We start from the raw sequence: 8,903 nt of genomic DNA, 5'->3' as shown, positions 1-8,903 counted from the left end.
GTGAACAGACTTTGTATTTTTATTTTTCATCATCAAGTACACCGCCAGGTGACACTTTGTGATTTTTTTTGTTCATAAATACACATGTATATATATATATATATATATATATTTGACACTTTGTCATTTTGTCTGTTCTTTTCGCCACAGGCCAAGTTTATTAAACCAGGGTTACCACCGGTCTGGACCCTGGCCGATATTTCAGACCGACAACGGAGTTCGGAAAGCCCGCACAAATTCATCTTAAATCCTCATATAGGACTTCCGAGAGCTCTTTGAAAGGTATTCTATTTGAAAACGCTTACCACCCTCAAAGTCGCACTTTTCTGGGCATTTTTAAAGTGTGACCGTTGTCTGAAAATGTTCTGAAAATCGTGTCCCCGAAAATCTCCGGGTACCCCGCCAACCTCCCCTGCCAACAATTGCAACCGTAAGGTCGGGCGGTAGGCCTACCGTCCAGGAGGCCCCAAAGCCCGCAAAACGCCATTTTGCCATTTTCTCATCGGGACTTCCGAGGGGAACTCATTAACGAGCTCCAGGAGTGGTATGCCAGAAATTGCAACTTGACCCGTCGCCGGGCACACCCGCTACTCTCTGCGGGAATACCCCCACCGGGTGCCGGGTAAAGGCCTCGGATCTGACCTCATGGACTTCCGTCTGCGCACGGATTTTGCTCTCGCGGGCCCAAGAGCCACTTTCCACGGCCTACCAACGCAATCCGAAGTGCATTGGCCAACCATTACAACGGGAAACACTTTGCCTCTCCACCAGAGACTAAGTCCAATTGGTTAACCATTTCTCAGGAAAACACTTTGCCTCTCTGCCAGAGACTTAAGTCCAATTGGTTAACCATTTCTCATGGCCGCAATTTGCCTGCCGTTCAGAGACCAAGTCCAATTGGTTAACCATTTCTCTTGAAAACACTTTGCCTCTCCGCCAGAGACTAAGTCCAATTGGTTAACCATTTCTCAGGAAAACGCTTTGCCTCTCTGCCAGAGACAAAGTCCAATTGGTTAACCATTTCTCTTGAAAACACTTTGCCTCTCTGCCAGAGACTAAGTCCAATTGGTTATCCATTTCTCGTGAAAACACTCTGCCTCTCTGCCAGAGACTAAGTCCAATTGGTTAACCATTTCTCAGGAAAACACTTTGCCTCTCTGCCAGAGACTAAGTCCAATTGGTTAACCATTTCTCGTGAAAACACTTTGTCTCTCCGCCAGAGACTAAGTCCAATTGGTTAATCATTTCTCAAGGCCACAATTTGCCTGCCGTTCAGAGACCAAGTCCAATTGGTTAACCATTTCTCTTGAAATCACTTTGCCTCTCTGCCAGAGACTAAGTCCAATTGGTTAACCATTTCTCTTGAAAACACTTTGCCTCTCTGCCAGAGACGAAGTCCAATTGGTTAACCATTTCTCGTGAAAACACTTTGTCTCTCCGCCAGAGACTAAGTCCAATTGGTTAACCATTTCTCTGGAAAACACTTTGCCTCTCTGCCAGAGACGAAGTCCATTTGGTTAACCATTTCTCTTGAAAACACTTTGTCTCTCCGCCAGAGACTAAGTCCAATTGGTTAACCATTTCTCGTGAAAACACTTTGTCTCTCCGCCAGAGACTAAGTCCAATTGGTTAACCCATTTCTCTGGAAAACACTTTGCCTCTCTGCCAGAGACTAAGTCCAATTGGTTAACCATTTCTCAGGAAAACACTTTGCCTCTCTGCCAGAGACTAAGTCCAATTGGTTAACCATTTCTCGTGAGAACACTTTGCCTCTCTGCCAGAGACTAAGTCCAATTGGTTCACCATTTCTCTTGAAAACACTTTGTCTCTCCGCCAGAGACTAAGTCCAATTGGTTAACCATTTCTCTGGAAAACACTTTGCCTCTCTGCCAGAGACTAAGTCCAATTGGTTAACCATTTCTCAGGAAAACACTTTGCCTCTCTGCCAGAGACTAAGTCCAATTGGTTAACCATTTCTCGTGAAAACACTTTGTCTCTCCGCCAGAGACTAAGTCCAATTGGTTAATCATTTCTCAAGGCCACAATTTGCCTGCCGTTCAGAGACCAAGTCCAATTGGTTAACCATTTCTCTTGAAAACACTTTGCCTCTCTGCCAGAGACTAAGTCCATTTGGTTAACCATTTCTCTTGAAAACACTTTGTCTCTCCGCCAGAGACTAAGTCCAATTGGTTAACCATTTCTCGTGAAAACACTTTGTCTCTCCGCCAGAGACTAAGTCCAATTGGTTAACCATTTCTCTGGAAAACACTTTGCCTCTCTGCCAGAGACTAAGTCCAATTGGTTAACCATTTCTCAGGAAAACACTTTGCCTCTCTGCCAGAGACTAAGTCCAATTGGTTAACCATTTCTCGTGAGAACACTTTGCCTCTCTGCCAGAGACTAAGTCCAATTGGTTCACCATTTCTCTTGAAAACACTTTGTCTCTCCGCCAGAGACTAAGTCCAATTGGTTAACCATTTCTCTGGAAAACACTTTGCCTCTCTGCCAGAGACTAAGTCCAATTGGGTTAACCATTTCTCTTGAAAACACTTTGCCTCTCTGCCAGAGACTAAGTCCAATTGGTTAACCATTTCTCGTGAAAACACTTTGCCTCTCTGCCAGAGACTAAGTCCAATTGGTTAACCATTTCTCAGTGGCACACCGAGGGCAATCTGTAACGTCTCGCGGGCCCGGGGGCCCCTTTGCACGGCCTGCCAATGCAATCCGAGGCGCACTGTCCTTCGTTTGGTTAACCATTTCTCAGGGGCACACCGAGGGCACCCTGCACTGTCTCGCGGGCCCGGAGGCCACTTTGCACGGCCTGCCAATGCAATCCGAGGTGCTTCGCCCTTGGCCGCCTTCCCGGCCGGCTTCGGGACGTTTCGGGGGCTCTCACCGGGGCAAATCCGGTCCCCCGGGCGATTAGGAGGCCTCCCCGGGCAGGCCCGGGCTTCAGGCCGCCGCTTTTCCATCCCGGCCGAAAGAGGCGAAAAATGCCGAAAATGGCCAAAAATGGCCGCCGGCAGGGCCTGTCGGTCGGTTTGGCGGCAGCCTGGGTCGGTCCCTGCAGACCTGGAGGCTCGAGAAGGTTTTTGGCGATGTCGACCGATTCTCGATTTGCCACCTCCTACTATTCTGCAGGTACCCCGCCAACCTCCCCTGCCAACAATTCCAACCGTAAGGTCGGGCGGTAGTCCTACCGTCCAGGAGGCCCCAAAGCCCGCAAAACGCCATTTTGCCCTTTCCTCATCGGGACTTCCGAGGGGAACTCATTAACCAGCTCCAGGAGTGGCATGCCAGAAAATGCAACTTGACCCGTCGCCGGGCAGATTCGCTACTCTCTGCGGGAATACCCCCACCGGGTGCCGGGTAAAGGCCTCGGATCTGACCTCATGGACTTCCGTCTGTGCACGGATTTTGCTCTCGCGGGCCCAAGAGCCACTTTGCCCGGCCTGCCAATGCAACCCGAGGTCCATTGTCCTCATTGGTTAACCATTTCTCGTGAAAACACTTTGCCTCTCTGCCAGAGACGAAGTCCAATTGGTTAACCATTTCTCGTGAAAACACTTTGTCTCTCCGCCAGAGACTAAGTCCAATTGGTTAACCATTTCTCAGGGGCTCACCGAGGGCAATCTGTAACGTCTCGCGGGCCCGGGGGCCCCTTTGCATGGCCTGCCAATGCAATCCGAGGCGCACTGTCCTTCGTTTGGTTAACCATTTCTCAGGGGCACACCGAGGGCACCCTGCATTGTCTCGCGGGCCCGGAGGCCACTTTGCACGGCCTGCCAATGCAATCCGAGGTGCTTCGTCCTTGGCCGCCTTCCCGGCCGGCTTCGGGACGTTTCCGGGGCTCTCACCGGGGCAAATCCGGTCCCCCGGGCGATTAGGAGGCCTCCCCGGGCAGGCCCGGGCTTCAGGCCGCCGCTTTTCCATCCCGGCCGAAAGAGGCGAAAAATGCCGAAAATGGCCAAAAATGGCCGCCGGCAGGGCCTGTCGGTCGGTTTGGCGGCAGCCTGGGTCGGTCCCTGCAGACCTGGAGGCTCGAGAAGGTTTTTGGCGATGTCGACCGATTCTCGATTTGCCACCTCCTACTATTCTGCAGGTACCCCGCCAACCTCCCCTGCCGACAATTCCAACCGTAAGGTCGGGCGGTAGTCCTACCGACGAAGAGGCCCCAAAGCCCGCAAAACGCCATTTTGCCCTTTCCTCATCGGGACTTCCGAGGGGAACTCATGAACCAGCTCCAGGAGTGGCATGCCAGAAATTGCAACTTGACCCGTCGCCGGGCGCACTCGCTGCTCTTTGCGGGAATACCCCCACCGGGCGCCGGGTAAGAGCCTCGGATCTGACCTCATGGGCTTCCGTCCTCGCACGGATTTTGCTCTCCCGGGCCCAGGGGCCACTTTCCCCGGCCTTGCGAAGGCAATCGGAGGTGCTTCGCCCTCGAAACCGCCTTCCCGGCCGGCTTCGGGACGTTTCCGGGGCAAATCCGGTCCCGCGGGCGAAGGGGAGCCTTCCCCGGGCACGCCCGGGCTTCAGGCCGCCGCTTTCCGTGACCTACCGAAAGACGCGAAAAATGCCGAAAATGGCCAAAAATGGCCGCCCGGCACGGCCTCGCGGTCGGTTTGGGGGCAGCCTGGGTCGGTCCCTGCAGACCTGGAGGCTCGAGAAGGCACTTGGCGATGTCGACCGATTCTCGATTTGCCACCTCCTACTATTCTGCAGGTACCCCGCCAACCTCCCCAGCCAACAAATCGCAAATGCCGATCGGCGGGTGACCGTCCGGTAGTCATGCCGACGAAGAGGCACCTAGGCCCCGCAAACGCTTCCAAATCCGACCCCATCCCGGACCGGTTCTTTTTTAAAAAAGGCTCCCAGGATTCCGGATTTTTTCCTGCCGCACTCGGGACCACCCGACGGACACGAAACCGGGAACCTTTCCCCGGTCCGACCCTCCTCGGCCCGGCCAGCCGACGCCGAAGCGGCCGACTGGTTAATGATTTCACCCTGCTCCGACGTGACGCGTTTTCCAACCGCGCATGCGCGGCTCTGCCACCCGAACCGCCCCCTCACGTGGGGGCTCTGGGTCCGCCCCCCGGCAGCCATTTCCTCCTGCCGGTCCGTTATTTTACGCCGTTTTTCGCCCTCCAGCCCTGCCGGAATGCTGCCTGCTCGCTGGTTAACCATTTCGCTCCCTGCACTTCGGCTTCTGCCCTGCTGGGGAAGCCCGCTGCTGCCTCTAACCGTACTCACGGGCGGGCGGCTCTCCTGCGCGGCCTCCGGCCACGCCCCCTCACCTGGTTTGCTGGGAACCCGCCCCCGGCAGCCTGTTACTCGTGCCGGTTCGGTCTTATCGGCCCTTTTTGCACCTTCCCTGCCTGCTGGCATGCTTCGGCTCACCGGTCAACCGGTTCCCCGTTCTCCACTTAGACTTTTGAGCTGCGGGGCTGGTCTGCCGCGAACTGCACCCGTATTACGGGGCGGGCGGCTCTACTGCCCGTACGGCTGCCCTGCCTGTTAACTGGTTAACCGTTTCCCCGTCCACTACTTCGTCCCTGGACCTGCCGGTGTGTTCTGCAGCTAACTGCACCCGTATTACGGGGCGGGACGCTCCGCTTACCGGCCGGCTGCCATGCCTGCTTAACTGGTCAACCATTTACTCACATATACTTAGCCCCTGGAGCTGCTGGGCTGGTCGGCGACCTAACTGCACCCTTGTTGCCGGGAGGTCGGCACTAATTGCCGGCCGGCCGGCTGCCCTGCCTGCTAACTGGTAAACCCTTTACCCACATGTACTTAGCCCCTGGATACTGATGGGCTGTTCTGCACCTAACTGCACCCTGATTAGCGGGCGGGCGGCTTTAATTGCCGGCCGGCTGCTCTGCCTGCTAACTGGTTAACCATTGACCCACATGTACTTAGCCCCTGGAAACAGAGGGGCTGTTCTGCACCTAACTGCACCCTTATTAGCGGGCGGACAGGCGGCCGGCTCTAATTACCGGCCGGCCGGCTGCCCTGCCTGCTAACTGGTTAACCATTTACCCACATGTACTTAGCCCCTGGAAACTGATGGGCTGTTCTGCACCTAACTGCACCCTTATTAGCGGGCGGACAGGCGGCCGGCTCTAATTACCGGCCGGCCGGCTGCCCTGCCTGCTAACTGGTTCACCATTTACCCACATGTCCTTAGCCCCTGGAAGCTGATGGGCTGTTCTGCACCTAACTGCACCCTTATTAGCGGGCGGGCGGCTGTAATTACCGGCCGGCTGCCCTGCCTGCTAACTGGTTAACCATTTACCCACATGTACTTAGCCCCTGGAAACTGATGGGCTGTCCTGCACCTAACTGCACCCTTATTAGCGGGCGGACAGGCGGCCGGCTCTAATTACCGGCCGGCCGGCTGCCCTGCCTTGCTAGCTGGTTAACCATTTACCCACATGTACTTAGCCCCTGGAAACTGATGGGCTGTTCTGCACCTAACTGCACCCTTATTAGTGGGCGGACAGGCGGCCGGCTCTAATTACCGGCCGGCCGGCTGCCCTGCCTGCTAACTGGTTAACCATTTACCCACATGTACTTAGCCCCTGGAAACTGATGGGCTGTCCTGCACCTAACTGCACCCTGATTAGCGGGCGGGCGGCTCTAATTGCCGGCCGGCTGCTCTGCCTGCTAACTGGTTCACCATTGACCCACATGTACTTAGCCCCTGGAAACTGATGGGCTGTCCTGCACCTAACTGCACCCTTATTAGCGGGCGGACAGGCGGCCGGCTGTAATTCCCGGCCGGCTGCGCTGCCTGCTAACTGGTTAACCATTTACCCACATGTACTTAGCCCCTGGAAACTGATGGGCTGTTCTGCAACTCACTGCACCCTTACTGGCGGGCGGACAGGCGGCCGGCTCTAATTACCGGCCGGCCAGCTGCCCTGCCTTGCTAACTGGTTAACCATTTACCCACATGTACTTAGCCCCTGGAAACTGATGGGCTGTTCTGCACCTAACTGCACCCTTATTAGCGGGCGGGCGGCTGTAATTACCGGCCGGCTGCCCTGCCTGCTAACTGGTTAACCTTTTACCCACATGTACTTAGCCCCTGGAAACTGATGGGCTGTTCTGCACCTAACTGCACCCTTACTAGCGGGCGGACAGGCGGCCGGCTCTAATTACCGGCCGGCCGGCTGCCCTGCCTTGCTAACTGGTTAACCATTTACCCACATGTACTTAGCCCCTGGAAACTGATGGGCTGTCCTGCACCTAACTGCACCCTTACTAGCGGGCGGGCGGCTGTAATTAGCGGCCGGCTGCCCTGCCTGCTAACTGGTTCATCATTTACCCACATGTACTTAGCCCCTGGAGCTGCTGGGCTGGTCGGCACCTAACTGCAGCCCTATGGCCGGGAGGTCGGCTCTAATTACCGGCCGGCTGCCCTGCCTGCTAACTGGTTAATCATTTACCCACATGTACTTAGCCCCTGGAGCTGCTGGGCTGGTCGGCACCTAACTGCACCCGTAATGGCCGGGAGGTCGGCTCTAATTACCGGCCGGCTGCCCTGCCTGCTAACTGGTTAACCATTTACCCACATGTACTTAGCCCCTGGAGCTGATGGGCTGTTCTGCACCGAACTGCACCCTGATTAGCGGGCGGGCGGCTCTAATTGCCGGCCGGCTGCCCTGCCTGCTAACTGGTTAACCATTTACCCGCATGTACTTAGCCCCTGGAGCTGCTGGGCTGGCCGGCACCTAACTGCACCCTTATCACCGGGCGGGCGGCTCTAATTACCGGCCGGCCGGCTGCCCTGCCTGCTAACTGGTTCACCATTTACCCACATGTACATAGCCCCTGGAGCTGCTGGGCTGGCCGGCACCTAACTGCACCCTTATCACCGGGCGGGCGGCTCTAATTACCGGCCGGCCGGCTGCCCTGCCTGCTAACTGGTTAACCATTTACCCACATGTACTTAGCCCCTGGAAAATGATGGGCTGTTCTGCACCTATCTGCACCCTGATTAGCGGGCGGGCGGCTCTAATTGCCGGCCGGCTGCTCTGCCTGCTGACTGGTTAACCATTTACCCACATGTCCTTAGCCCCTGGAAGCTGATGGGCTGTTCTGCACCTAACTGCACCCTGATTAGCGGGCGGGCGGCTGTAATTGCCGGCCGGCTGCATTGCCTGCTAACTGGTTAACCATTGACCCACATGTACTTAGCCCCTGGAAACAGAGGGGCTGTTCTGCACCTAACTGCACCCTTATTAGCGGGCGGACAGGCGGACGGCTCTAATTACCGGCCGGCCGGCTGCCCTGCCTGCTAACTGGTTAACCATTTACCCACATGTACTTAGCCCCTTGAAACTGATGGGCTGTTCTGCACCATACTGCACCCTTATTAGCGGGCGGACAGGCGGCCGGCTCTAATTACCGGCCGGCCGGCTGCCCTGCCTGCTAACTGGTTCACCATTTACCCACATGTCCTTAGCCCCTGGAAGCTGATGGGCTGTTCTGCACCAAACTGCACCCTTATTAGCGGGCGGGCGGGCGGCTCTAATTACCGGCCGGCTGCTCTGCCTGCTAACTGGTTAACCATTGACCCACATGTACTTAGCCCCTGGAGCTGATGGGCTGTTCTGCACCTAACTGCACCTTGATTAGCGGGCGGGCGGCTCTAATTGCCGGCCGGCTGCTCTGCCTGCTAACTGGTTCACCATTTACCCACATGTACTTAGCCCCTGGAAACTGATGGGCTGTTCTGCACCTAACTGCACCTTGATTAGCGGGCGGGCGGCTCTAATTGCCGGCCGGCTGCTCTGCCTGCTAACTGGTTCACCATTTACCCACATGTACTTAGCCCCTGGAAACTGATGGGCTGTTCTGCACCTAACTGCACCCTGATTCGCGGGCGGGCGGCT

This window comes from Cetorhinus maximus, unplaced genomic scaffold (assembly GCF_964194155.1).
Source record: "Cetorhinus maximus unplaced genomic scaffold, sCetMax3.hap1.1 HAP1_SCAFFOLD_4145, whole genome shotgun sequence".
In the NCBI taxonomy this organism is placed as follows: Eukaryota; Metazoa; Chordata; class Chondrichthyes; order Lamniformes; family Cetorhinidae; genus Cetorhinus; species Cetorhinus maximus.
Note: the sequence above shows the minus strand (reverse complement) of the source record.